The sequence below is a fragment of the Onychomys torridus genome, chromosome 13, assembly GCF_903995425.1.
Source record: "Onychomys torridus chromosome 13, mOncTor1.1, whole genome shotgun sequence".
NCBI lineage: Eukaryota > Metazoa > Chordata > Mammalia > Rodentia > Cricetidae > Onychomys > Onychomys torridus.
The window spans coordinates 6,482,360-6,495,053 of NC_050455.1; positions in this window are offsets into that span (position 1 = coordinate 6,482,360).

Below are 12,694 nucleotides of genomic sequence, written 5' to 3' on the forward strand. Positions count from 1 at the left end.
GGCTACTAAGGTCAGGCATGTGTCAGGGGTGTCCCTGCATGAAGGCCCAGAGAGACCATAGTGCAAAGCTGTGAAAGTGAAGTCTAGATTTCTGAGGAGAGCTGCTGACCAGATCAAGAGAAGGAATTGTTTTACAGTCAACAAAACTGAAAGGAGATGAAGATCTGAACAGTGCTTTGACATCGGGCATGGAGATGCAGAGTTTGGAGTTTGCCCAGATATTTTTTGGTCTTGTCTTAGCCTAATATTTCCTCACTATACTCTATTTACTCCAATTTGGAATGGTAATGTATATCTTGTGACATTATATGTTGAAAGTATGTAATTTGCTTTTTGCTTTTGATTTTAGAGGGGATTGCAGTTAAGAAAGTTCCATGAGAATCAGAGACTTTGAACTGAGGATTTGTGTTGAGACTGTGATAGACTATGGAGACTTTTGAAGTTGGAACAAATGCATTTTGCTTTGTGATATGACTACAACCCTATGGGTGGCTAGGGAATGGAGTGTGATAGTTTGAATGAAATGGCCCCATAGGCATAGGGAGTGGCATTATTAGAAAGTATTAGGACATATGGAGTAGATGTGGCCTTACTGGGGGAAGCGTGTCACTGGGGGTGGGCTTTGAGGTTTCAGAAGTTCAAGTCAGGCCCAGATGAGAACTCTTGGCTTCTTTTCCAGCACCGTGTCTGCCTACATGCTTCCAAACTTCCTGCCATGATGATAATAGATTAAACCTCTGAACTTGTAAGTCAGACCTAATATAGTGTTTTCCTTTCTAGTAATTGCTGTGTTCATGGTGTCTCTTCACAGCAATGGAAACTGTAACTAAGATAGGAATTGCTACCAGAAGTCGGGTATTGCTGTGTTCAGACCTGACCAGGTTTTGCCGAAGATTGTGGAAGGACTTTGGAACTTTAGGCTAGAAATGCCAATGACTGTTGAGAGCTCAGTGGAATGTTCTTAAGGAGAGTTGAAGATAAGAAGAATGTGGAGAGCAAATGTAAACCCGAGGCCTGGCTTGTAAAATTTCAGAGTGAAATTCAAAGACAATCAGGGCCATTTGCTATTTTGAATTAAGATTCTGTCATTCTGGTCAGTGTAGGGCTGCCGAGTCAACCACAATTAACAAGAGACCAGCACCAGTAAAGTGAAACTTTAATGTGACTGGGACTCTTGATGCTGGACTCCTGGAGCTAAGAAATTAGCAGTGATAAAGAAGAGACCAGCATAATTGAGGTGAAATCTTCAGAAGACTGTTTCCTTGGGGGTCAGCACACAGAAGCTATGTTCCAGAACTGGCTGAGGTTGTATCTTATGCTGGCAGCCAAACCTGATGTGAGAGTCACCCAGGTAGTATTGGTTTTGAGGTCTTGGGTAGGAGCTGAGGCTTGGCACTGTAAGAAGTCAGGAGAGGCCACTGGTGAAGGTGTTACCTCAGTAACAGTTGAAAGCCCAGGATTGAAGGGTTCATGCGGAGAAGTTGAGGTTTGGGTTCTATAGACAGTAGGCTGAGCAAGGCAGGGGAAACAAGCCAGTAAGCAGCACCCCTCCATGACCTCTGCATCAGCTCCTGTGTCCAGGGTCCTGCTTTGTTTGAGTTCCTGTCTTGACTTCCTTTGATGATGAAAAGTGATATGGAAGTGTAAGCCAAATAACCCTTTCCTCCTCAACTTTGCCTTTTAGTCATCGTGTTTCATTGCAGCAATAGAAACCCTGACTAAGACAGCAGTTAAAGCCTTTTGTTTGCAGAGCGCAAAGAGAAGAAAATTGAAAAGTGATAATTATATATCTATATAAACAAATAATAGCAGTCAAATGAAAATAGAAAACTTAATATTCCACATATATTTTAATTGTGTGTGTGTGTGTGTGTGTGTTCAGCAACCAGAGCTCAGAGCTGAACATCAAGTGTCATTCTTTTGGGTGTCTTCCACCTTGTATTTTGAGGCACAATCTCTTAATTTCCCGGAACTTGCTGCTTCAGAACACACCCTCACTAGGCCTGGCTCTTCACTTCTGTATTATGATTAGCATACAGGTCCTCATGGACTGAACAGTCCCCCCAAACCATACTTGATGGATACATTATAATCATGGACAATGTGTGTGTTTAGCTTTAAGGTAGGGACACAGGATAGGATGATGGGCCATTACGGTGCCTTGTGCATAGAAATCTGAAGACAAACAATGAAGAGGAACATTTGCTTTTCAAGTAATAAAAGCACAATGGGAGAGAAGGAGGAAAGGGCAATGAAGTAAGGCAGGCTTGTATTTCTGCTCTCTCTGTCACTGTGATCTATCTATTGACCACAGTCTGTGACTGACAAAGCCTGGCTTGTGTATAATGTGCCAGAATGAATGCCGCTGGGTTCTGATAATCCACTGAACAGTATTGATCATCTTTCAGCCTTTTGCAGGCCTTTTCCCTTTTAACAAACAAACTAAATTATAATTTTTAGCTGTGTACCTTCCCGTCTACCCAAGTCAATGCTTTTTAATTAGAATATTTTCCCCATCTTTAGAAATGATATTTTACATGTGGATAGCCTCAACTATTCTCACCATACTAGGTTCTTCGACATTCTAAATAAATTGATTTATCTGATAATGCTATTTTGCAATATCAGATAGAATAGTTGGAAAATTCTGCTAAAGCATGTCTTTGTATTTTTTATTCTGACTTTTACTTTTTATTAACTTGGGAAAAATTTAAAGCTCTTTTTCTTATATCTGTATTTTTTTAATTTATTTTTTTCTGGACCCATCACATACTGGTTTTCTGTTTAGAAAAAAATAAAGAAAAAAGCTTAGTGTTGTCTCTATTTTTCAATCTAAGCAATAAAATAATGACTCAAGGGAGAGCTGCAAGTCAGGCAGGGTTATCTGTGTGAGCAATGAGACTTGCCAAGCAAAGGGGGAAAACACAGTAGAAAGGAGAGTTCATTGGTCATTGTATCAGTGGCTCCTAAGTCATAGTAACCACCCCAAAGAGCCATGGACATCACATTACATCCTTCCCTTCCCTTCTGCCTACATGTCAGTATGGATGAGGCTGACAAAGCCACATATTTCCCCTGACTGGCTCAGTACACTGTGGTCAGGAACTTATGAGATGGATGGAACAAAATGATCTATCCTTCAGTGAGCTCCAGAGAACATATAAATGTTTAAAAGGTTATGGCCTCTGACCAGGCGAACATGTCTCTACTCTTCCATAACCTGAGTCATAGTGGGCCATCTTAGTCTATCCATGCTGCTGTAACAAAATGTATTAGACTGTGCAATTTACTAAGAATGTAATTTCATTTCTTACTTATCTGGATGTTGGCAACTCCAAGAATGAAGTACCTGCACCTGTGTCTTGCAGGGCTGTTGTCTGTATCCAAGATGCTGTCTTTTTTCTGTGAGTTCACATGGAGCAAGATAGAAAGGCAAAGTGTTCTCCTTTTGACCCCAAGTCCTTTCATAAGGGAGCTAATCCTATTCACCAGGGCATAACCCTCAATTCCCAAGGCCTTACTTCTTAATACTATTGCGCAGAAGTTCAAATTTCAATGCAAATCTTGGAATGGAAACTATCTTTCACACTGTCACAGTAACTAAACATGGAGTCTTCTAATTCTCAAGGCAGAAGGATTTCATTCAAGATAGTACCATAAATTCAAATGTGAAATGAGCAGCAGACTGATAGAACGTCTGGATTTTGTAAGACTTGGCGGTAGTATATGCTGTCCCCTCACACTGCATCCTGGAGACAGTCAAATCATCCTTAGTTTTGCATTGGACCCATCTGAGGAGTCCTGATGTTACCTGAACAATCAGCTTCCTTTGTGCACTTTTAGTTTTAAGAAGTGACTTGTTATGGTGCATTGCATCTACTTCTCAGGGTTATAGACAAGCATGAGGCACCAGGCCCTCTCTTTCTTCTAGCTGTGGCTGTTGCTGGCTTATCTCAAAACTTTTAGAGGCAGAAAGATACAGTTTGCTAATTCAGTGACTCTGATCAGAAAAGGAGACAGTCTCAAGCACCATGTTATTCATTAGACAGGGCTTTGCATCTTAAGGCGATAGGGTGGGGACTTTGGGAAGGAGTTAAGCCCTGGCTTATGGGAGAGGAAAAAAGATTTAAAACCCATTCATTTGTTTTAGGCCACATGGTGTTGTGCCCATTTTTGTCTTTATTTTCTATGCTGGTGTCCCTTCCTGCAAAATTATATATTAAAAACTGCTTCATTTTCACTGGTCTCTAGAATTTGTTATTGTCTTATTTCCAGTGCAATGAATACATTTAAAAAGAAGCCAGCTGTCTGCCTATGGTAGCTAGGGAGCCGTCTTCCTGACTTGCAGGATCCTTACAAAACTGTTTACTGCTGTCTAAGGGGAGACAGAAACAAAGCTGAGGCCTGTTTCCCCAAGGGCCATTAGACTTTTGACCTCTGTGAGTTCCTGCCTTGAATTTGTAACCAGTCTAGAAAAATAAAAATAATCTAAAGAGACACTTGTGTTTCTCAATCTTACTGTGAGGCTATTAGAACAATGGACCCCAAGGGAATGGGAGTTCCCCCAAGAAACTCCTGCTGGGAGAAGGACAGGGCACCAACTAGTAGGGAGCTGGTCTCAAACAGTTTCAGTTTCAACAACAAACAGGAAGAGGCTGAAACCCAGTCAGTGGTGGACAGGACCCTACCCTGATGGGGACTGATTAGATGTGCATAACCTTTGCCCTCTGTTTAAACTTTGATCTCACTTCAGAACTAGAAAGACAGACTTGAGTGGTTAAATCTCTGATTGGTCCTTCCTCCCAACCACATTGAATAAAGTCCCCATTTTTCTTTCTGCCTTTCTAAAACCCAACAACAGCAACAACAGAAGACTAAATACTGCTTTGTGGGCAGTGAGATGTGGGCAAAGGCTCCTGCTGTCTGCTGTCAAGCCTGAGGACCAGAATTTGATCTCTGGGATCTACATGGTAAAAGGAGAGAGCCAATGCTTAGAAGTCTCTGACCTCCACATGTGTGCTGTAGCGTGAGTGCGTGCTGAGTGCCTCCCTTCCTCACTGTATACATGCATACACACATAAATGTAATTGAAAACATTTAACAGAGAATATTCATTTGTGTGACAACTTTCCCAGAAATGATTGGAAACATCCTTGCAAACAGCTTTACTCTTCCATTATATGAAGAGAGCTGTAGACCACACCACTGACCCAGTGAACACCTCTTAGGGGACTTTCCTCCTATCAGTCACATCGAATATGTTTTAATTCATTGCTCATGTGAACATTCAGAGTCAGAAACATTGATTCTTGAAGCAATGCTGATTTTTTTTATGTAAACACCTGCATTATTAACTGAAAAATTTATTTCTTCGGAATAAAAAGATAATTTTTAAGCTTAGTATAGTTGGAAATTACTGTCTTTGTGTATCCAGGGAAATGTCTGGTTTAATCAGCAATAGAATGAAAATTGTGACCTAAATTGCCTATAAAACAATTATTGAGAAAAATCCCCTTCTGTAGAAGTAAGCATTCTGGCACTGAGGGCCCTGACGTTCCTTGGACAACCTGTTTAAGCAGTTCACCGATAATGAAGATTAGTTGTTTTCTCAATTTAATTAGAGAAACATTTAAATATCCATTAACCACTACTGAATACTTAGCACTGCAAAAGGCGACGGGCATTTTTTTTTTCAGCAATTAGGTTTTAGATCTCTGACAAAACAGTAGAGAAGGTGTGTCCTTTCTAGAGAATCCCCAAAACCTCTGATCTCCCTAATCATTCGCTTATTTAAAGACAAACATGTGTGTGTTTCTCTTCTTGAGCTCCTGCTCCCGTTAGTAACCACATGTTTACACGTGGGCAGTAGGTGTTCTCTTAGCTTTCTATAACCAAGTAATAGAAAAGTAAAGTCACAACCCATGAGCTTAGAAAGTGAAGGGTTTGTTTCAGTCACAGACAGTCCACAGTACCGTAGTGCTTTGGGTCTGTGATACACACCAGGTGGGAGTGTAGAGCAGATTGAAACTGCTCAGCCCACTGCAGGGAAGTGGAAGAGAGGAAAGTCAAGGGGGGGTGGTGGTCCCACTGTTTCCTTCAAGGACACATCCAGTCATCTTCAAATCCACTAATTGACACTTCTCTCACACCCTAATTGCTTGGACACAGGGCTTTGGGGGGACATCTTAGACCCACACTATAGCAGAGGTTGTATGCGCACGTGGATTTCTCCACCGACAGAACCAGAGGCTTCCACACTGTTACAGCAGCAAACACTGTAGAACTTCTTTGCAGGATTTGTGCCTGTTGACAACAGTATAAACCTCAGCTGATTTGAATGATCCCAGTGTGACTGAAGTTTTAGTACCACAGAGTGATTCAGGAGTTTTAGTCTGCTCCAGTTCTTTGCTTACTGGAAGAATGTAACTATGTTAACATCAAAACCAAAAGGGCAATTGACAAAGAAGAAATAAATCTTACGCATGCATGAACTTTTGGGTCAATGGTAAAATTGCATTATATTACTTATAGGGGAAAATAGTATTTGTAATTCCAGAAACAAATCAATAGGAGTTTTTAAAAGTCTGCTTCAGAAAACAAGCTTGAACATGGGTACTAGAAGCAGGTTGAATTTTCAAGATCATTGTCATACTGATATTATTAATATTTTCATAACCCAGTATATCACCAAAAACACAAAAATAGAAAGAAAGTACGTGGGAGTTTTTCAGATTCATATTGAAGTTGCATAAACTATTTTGCTGTGACATACCTGACATCTTGGCTTCTAAAAATGCCCGTGTCACCAAGCATAAATCTGTCCACCAGCAAAGAGCTAATTATTACATCAAAGGGGGCAGCTTTCCATGCCTGTACTGTTAACTTGATTATCGAGTGGAAGCCAAGGCCAGATGTCTAGTGTTTGTTGGTTGTATTTGATTTTCAAGCTTTGTTCATTGCTATGCTTAGCACTCTCGGGCTGCTGTAGCCGAGAAGATAAAATCCTTTAATACTCTATTTAGAACTATAGGAGACAAAGCTTGATCAATACTTTTTATGAATCTGTAAACTATTACAGCACAGCTTGTTCCCAAAGACTTTCCCCCAGTGACATGGCTATATTATTTTGAGGCCAGAGGCCCAAGCAATATTGAAATCTTGCTTGAATTCATCTTCTTCAGACCATAAAAGTGACAAGAATCCCAAAGATTTACATTTTTTATGCTATAGATTAATCAATCTTTCAGGTAGAAAGAGAAATTTTGGTGTACGTGTTATAGACTATCTTTTCAGCCTGGGGAAAGTGTAAGAAATTAATTTCCCCTTTCCAGCAGAAAATGATGGCCAGGACAACTTGCCTAAATCAAAGAAGATGCCATTAAAGTTTCTTCTGTGTCACATGCTTTTTGATAGACTGACAATGAGATCAATAGTGTCATAAAGAAAAATCTCCGAATGTGTGTTTGTGGAAGAAAATTCTTTGACATGCGCCAAATAACTGGTGAGGTTTTTGCTGCTGTTGTTAAATTCAAACTCATGTGTTGATTAGTAAAATAAATAAGTAAACAAAAAAACAAACACGAAACACCTAGAGAGATGGTTCAGTAAGTAAAGAGATTGCTGTACATGCTGGAGAACTGAGTTCAAACCCAGAATCCAGGTAAGACAAACAACAAATAAACAAACTAAAACCATAGCTTGGAATGGATGCTCAGGCCTGTGACTGCTGTGCTAGGGAATACTTAGACAGGGGAACCTGTGGGCTGCTGGGAAAGCCCACCTGGCTAATTTCCTCTGCTTCAGGTTCAATAGCAGATTCTATTTCAGAACAGCAGGTGGATAGTGACTGAAGAAGGCACGGGGGTTGGCCTCTGGCTCCCACAAGTACCTGCATACGTGTGTATACCTACACGTAGACTAACAGGTACTCATACATACAAGAAGTCGTGTTTATTTAGTGTCGTGAGCAGTTGTAATATTCATTTTTGGTATTCTTTGAAATGTGAGCTTTCACATAGATGATTTTATTTCACAAAACTATTACTGGGTTTCCCACATGGGCTACTATTGTTTCTAAGAAAACAACGAGGACATTTTTCCATATCAACCCCTTAAAATACACTCATTTTCACCCAATGACCTTATCAAATATTAATGCACAGTAGCAATTAAACTGCTTTAATCTTTGCTTTGGACAGTTCTGTAGCACAAAAACACCATTGATGATTTCACTGTGCCACTGAGTGAGTATTTTATATACTAACAGAATTTTCTAGAGTATGAATTCTCCTGCTTTACCAACTAAAATAAGTTAAGATTTATTTGCAAAAAGAAAGGATAATGGAATTTTCATTTAAATATTTAAGCAGTTTTAATTTACGAAGATACTTTGCAGTACGTGTCCATGTCTACTAAAATTTAAAAATGCATACAGCTTTTAGTACAAGAATTCAAATTCTTGTAATTTACTTTATAGATCTACTCAAACATTAGGACTCTAAACAATCTGTCTCCCCTAGTCTTTATAATAATAAATGATGGAGAATGACCAACCTTAATAAGTTCCTTGAATACATCATGTGCCACATATTATGGGTTATCTGGTGGCTGGCGTATCAGTATTCTAATATGGAATAGTAATCAAAAAAATCATTGAATTTAAGAAAGATGATAGAGAATAACGTATCTTTCCTCTTTTCATATGGATGTAAAGAAGAGAGGAGGAAATGGCTCATTTGATAACGTGCTTCCTGTGCAAGCTTGAGGATGCAAGTTCAATTCCTGGCGCCCACATAATAAAAACTGAGTGTGGCGCTAAACCCTTGTCTCTATGGGACTCACTGGCATGCCATCCTAGCTGAGTTAGCAGACTACAGGTCTCAACGAGAGAGTCTTTCTCACAAAAACAAGTTGAATAGCTCCTAAGGAACAACACCTGGGGTTGACCTCCGTCTTCCACAGTTACACACATAGGTGCACACGCACAAGCATAGCACACATCCATATATAAACATGTGTTCTCCTCACCCATTTACAAACATAAGGCTCCATTTCCCCAAAAAAAAGTGTAGAGGAAAAGAGAAAAGATGTTCACGTTTCATATAACCCATGGAAGAATCTGGGTGATGTAATCGAGCCAATAAATTGGCTGTAAGGGTTAAGGTAAAAATAACTGAAATGAAAATGAGAGGCCACATTTTTCTGGTCCCACTTAGTATTTTTATGTTTATGTTATGTGAATACCATGAACATTCAAACTTTTACCATTACATAAAACAAAAATAAAAACATGTATAATATCTATTAGATAAACATTGTGTAGATAAATATTGGTGTTGATAATCTAGGACCCTGGAAATTTCAATACATTTTGCAGAAGACACTGCTGTTTTCTGCTCCAATTCCTTTTAACTATATTACATACAGCTTCAGAGCTGTCTGCGACTCTGCTCTTCATCATGGAGCAGCCTATAGTGATGGAGCCTTAATGCTTCCCAGTCTCAGGAGCAGCCATCAACCAGTCACTGGGGCAGTGGTAGAATCCTCATCTCAGTTCCAGCTCCTGGGGAAGATGAAACCAATCCATACTGCCCAAGACGGCAACTGGCTTGAGAATGATCCTTAATTTTCTGCCTTCCATTTCTTCTCAGATGTCCTCCACATTACTACTGCTTCGTGAGGTCACCTCCAAGACAAGCTACTGCTCTAATCCTCATCACAGAACTTGCTGGGGATGGGGGTGGGGAGGGAGATTGAAACCATGGCTTCTGAAAGCTGGGCACCGAGGTGACAGCCTCATCATTATGTCAATGTCACTGGGGAATGAGACAGAGCTTCAGAAACAATCTGAGCTTCTGAAATGGTTCTTCCCCATGAGACCCAAAGGGGCAATGCTGAAGAAGCACATCTCCACATTCGTTGGCAGATTTCCAAGTATGAATGATACACTATAGGGCGTTCCAAGTTAGCATCTAGTATCTCAAGGCTTACAAAATGATGATGTGTTGCCATGAATGTACAAAGACCTTAGCTTGGACACATGTACCCAATTTATAAGGAAGGAGTTATAAGAAAACGCACACAACTGTAACACTCACCTGTCCTTCTGTATCAATCACCAAGAGTCAGGCAAAAGAAGATACAAATTGGTCCCTCAGGGTGCTGTTTGCCCCTCTTTCTCACTTATACTTGTCCCTTCCTATGTGTCCTGGAGCATATCTCAAATGAATCACACACACTACACTCCTGGATTTGCTCTTTGCTTCTGGGGAAACCAAATTAAACCATATGTGCAGTAACTGCACATGTATTTGTTGTATTGTTAACACCTCTACTTTCTCTTCTGATCATACCTGCCTTGTTTCTCTCTAGCTGCTTGTCAAGGATAGTAGACACGTTTATAGTCAGTGTGCATCAACATTTCCCAGTCACCAGTTCTCACAAGCAGGCAAAAGAGTTTGTTCCATTAAGTTTGGACTTTAAACCTCACTGTCTTTGAGCCTCGCCTTATTTATTCTTAGTAACTGGAGCTCTTGCTTACTTCTGCATTAAAAGAATACATCACAGGAAGCTAGGCAGGCTTTACGCTTTGCTGGTGTTACAGATAGTGTTGAATTTGAGTCTTACTGACTTATTTTACACACAAACACTCTGAACCAAGCCTTGTTTTCTTTACTCTGGGAATACAGTCAGTATTTTGTGGTGCTTTGGAGAAATTATTTAAAGCACATACTCTGTGACTTGCCGATAATGACTTCTAACCAATTCTTATTTTCCTCTTGCTGTCCACTCTATCTCTGACAGCAAATGCCCTGTTCTAATTTTCAAAACATTGGTAGCATAGAATGGAAGGAACATTTATGAGGACTGATGTGAAGTAAGTGTTGTGGCTTACCTGCAGGAAGGGAGTTCATTTTCACCCCCTTACTGTGGGATGCTATTTCTGTTTCCTTCAGTAGTCAGCTTTCCCAAAAGAACACTAGGGAGGCATCACTAGAAGGAAGGAAGGCTTGCTCTTTCAGCGGCCTGCTCTTCTAGCCATCAGTTTTCTGTGGTAGCACTTCTCACACGTCAGCCCCATTGCTCTTAACGGCTTCCTCTTTTTACGTGATTTTGTGCAGTGTAGACAGAGCCTACTTGTTTACCCAAGAAGGTGTTTAGGCAAGCTAATCTCCCACCAGCAGACAATCCTAGCTTCAGACTTTCCTGTTAGCAAGATGAGAGTTAAAAAAGGGAGTCGTGGAAAGGAGGCTGCTTTTCCTCACAGAGTCTGCTCTCTTGAGCTGAGTCCTCTAGGAGAATGGTGTTGGTTCCAGAATTCCTACATAGTATGGAGTAGAGCCTACCAGGCCTAGGTCAGTTGTGTAGCTCACCTATTGCTGGCAATGAGGTGGTCCAAGGGCTGTGAGAACTTATGTACCATCATGCTATTGGTCGAAGTCTGCTCAGAGAATCATAGGCTAGCCACATGCACACTGTGTAGTCTCACTCCCTTCGTGTTGGTGGGGTTGAGAGGGAGCTGGGGCATGTTGCAGCTGCCCTGTGTCCCAATAGAAGATCATACTACAAGTGGCTACCCTAGAAGGATCCCTTATTCGAAACAACAATGTTCAGTTGGTAGAGTACTTGCCGCTGGGTTCAGTCTCCAGCACTACATAAAACGTTGTCATGGTTGATCTGAAATCCAAGTACTTGGGAGGTAGAGGCAGGAGAACGAGACATGGGAAGTCATTCCCCACTACAGTGTGAGTTTAAGAACAGCCCAGTACACATGAGATTCTGTTTCAAAAACAGAAAGGTGACAGTGTGATTTCTACTGAATGTTCTCACTTTCTTACCATTTTCAAAAACAAATATTGTCAACCAGAAGTCAGAGTCCACACATATAAGGTGGAATGGGAATTTACTTTCTGTCATGCCCTTTTTATACCCTCCACAGCCTTAGTAATTCTCTTACTATTTGGCACTTAACTGATGGGGTGTTGGGGTTAGATTGTAGAACAATGGTATTAAAATTTTAGATCAAGAATGTAACCATATTCCTTAAATATGGGCCTGTAGATAACTAACATAAAAATTAAAACAAATTCCTTAGAAACTAGAGAGCCATCTTGCTTCTGGATGAAGCATAATGGCAAGAGAGAGAAGCAAACCTGTCTGTTGTTGACAACTGGGCAGTTCCAGCAGCTGTTGGTTCTTTTCTTCTTGAGGTCAGGGACCTGCTATTTTCTAGGTTTTTGGCCATTTTCTTTAGCTCTTTTTGACACTAATGTGCTCTCTACTTGAGAATAACTAGACGAGGAGATTTTGAATGTTTTAATTCCAAAGAGAGAACACATGTTTCAGGTACTGGATACGTATTCCAGTTGCCCTAATCTGACCACCACACAATGCATACAAATTCAAAGCATTATCTTGCACTCCTTTCATAAATGAAGTTATTAGCTCTAAATAAAAAACAAAAAAAGAGAGAGTCAGACCTCTTAGAACAAAAGTATGCTTCCTTTTATTGTTTATCCCTGAATGATCTCAGGTACATGGAATAGTATTTACATCTTAGCTGTTTTTAGAAAAACCATGAAACTATGAAATTGATTTGGGCACAATGGTGAGAGTAAATGTTGTTATGGATAATGGAGGAACTTCTTTCTTCGCTTTTGCCATTATTAAATACATTATAATTCACCCAGTACAA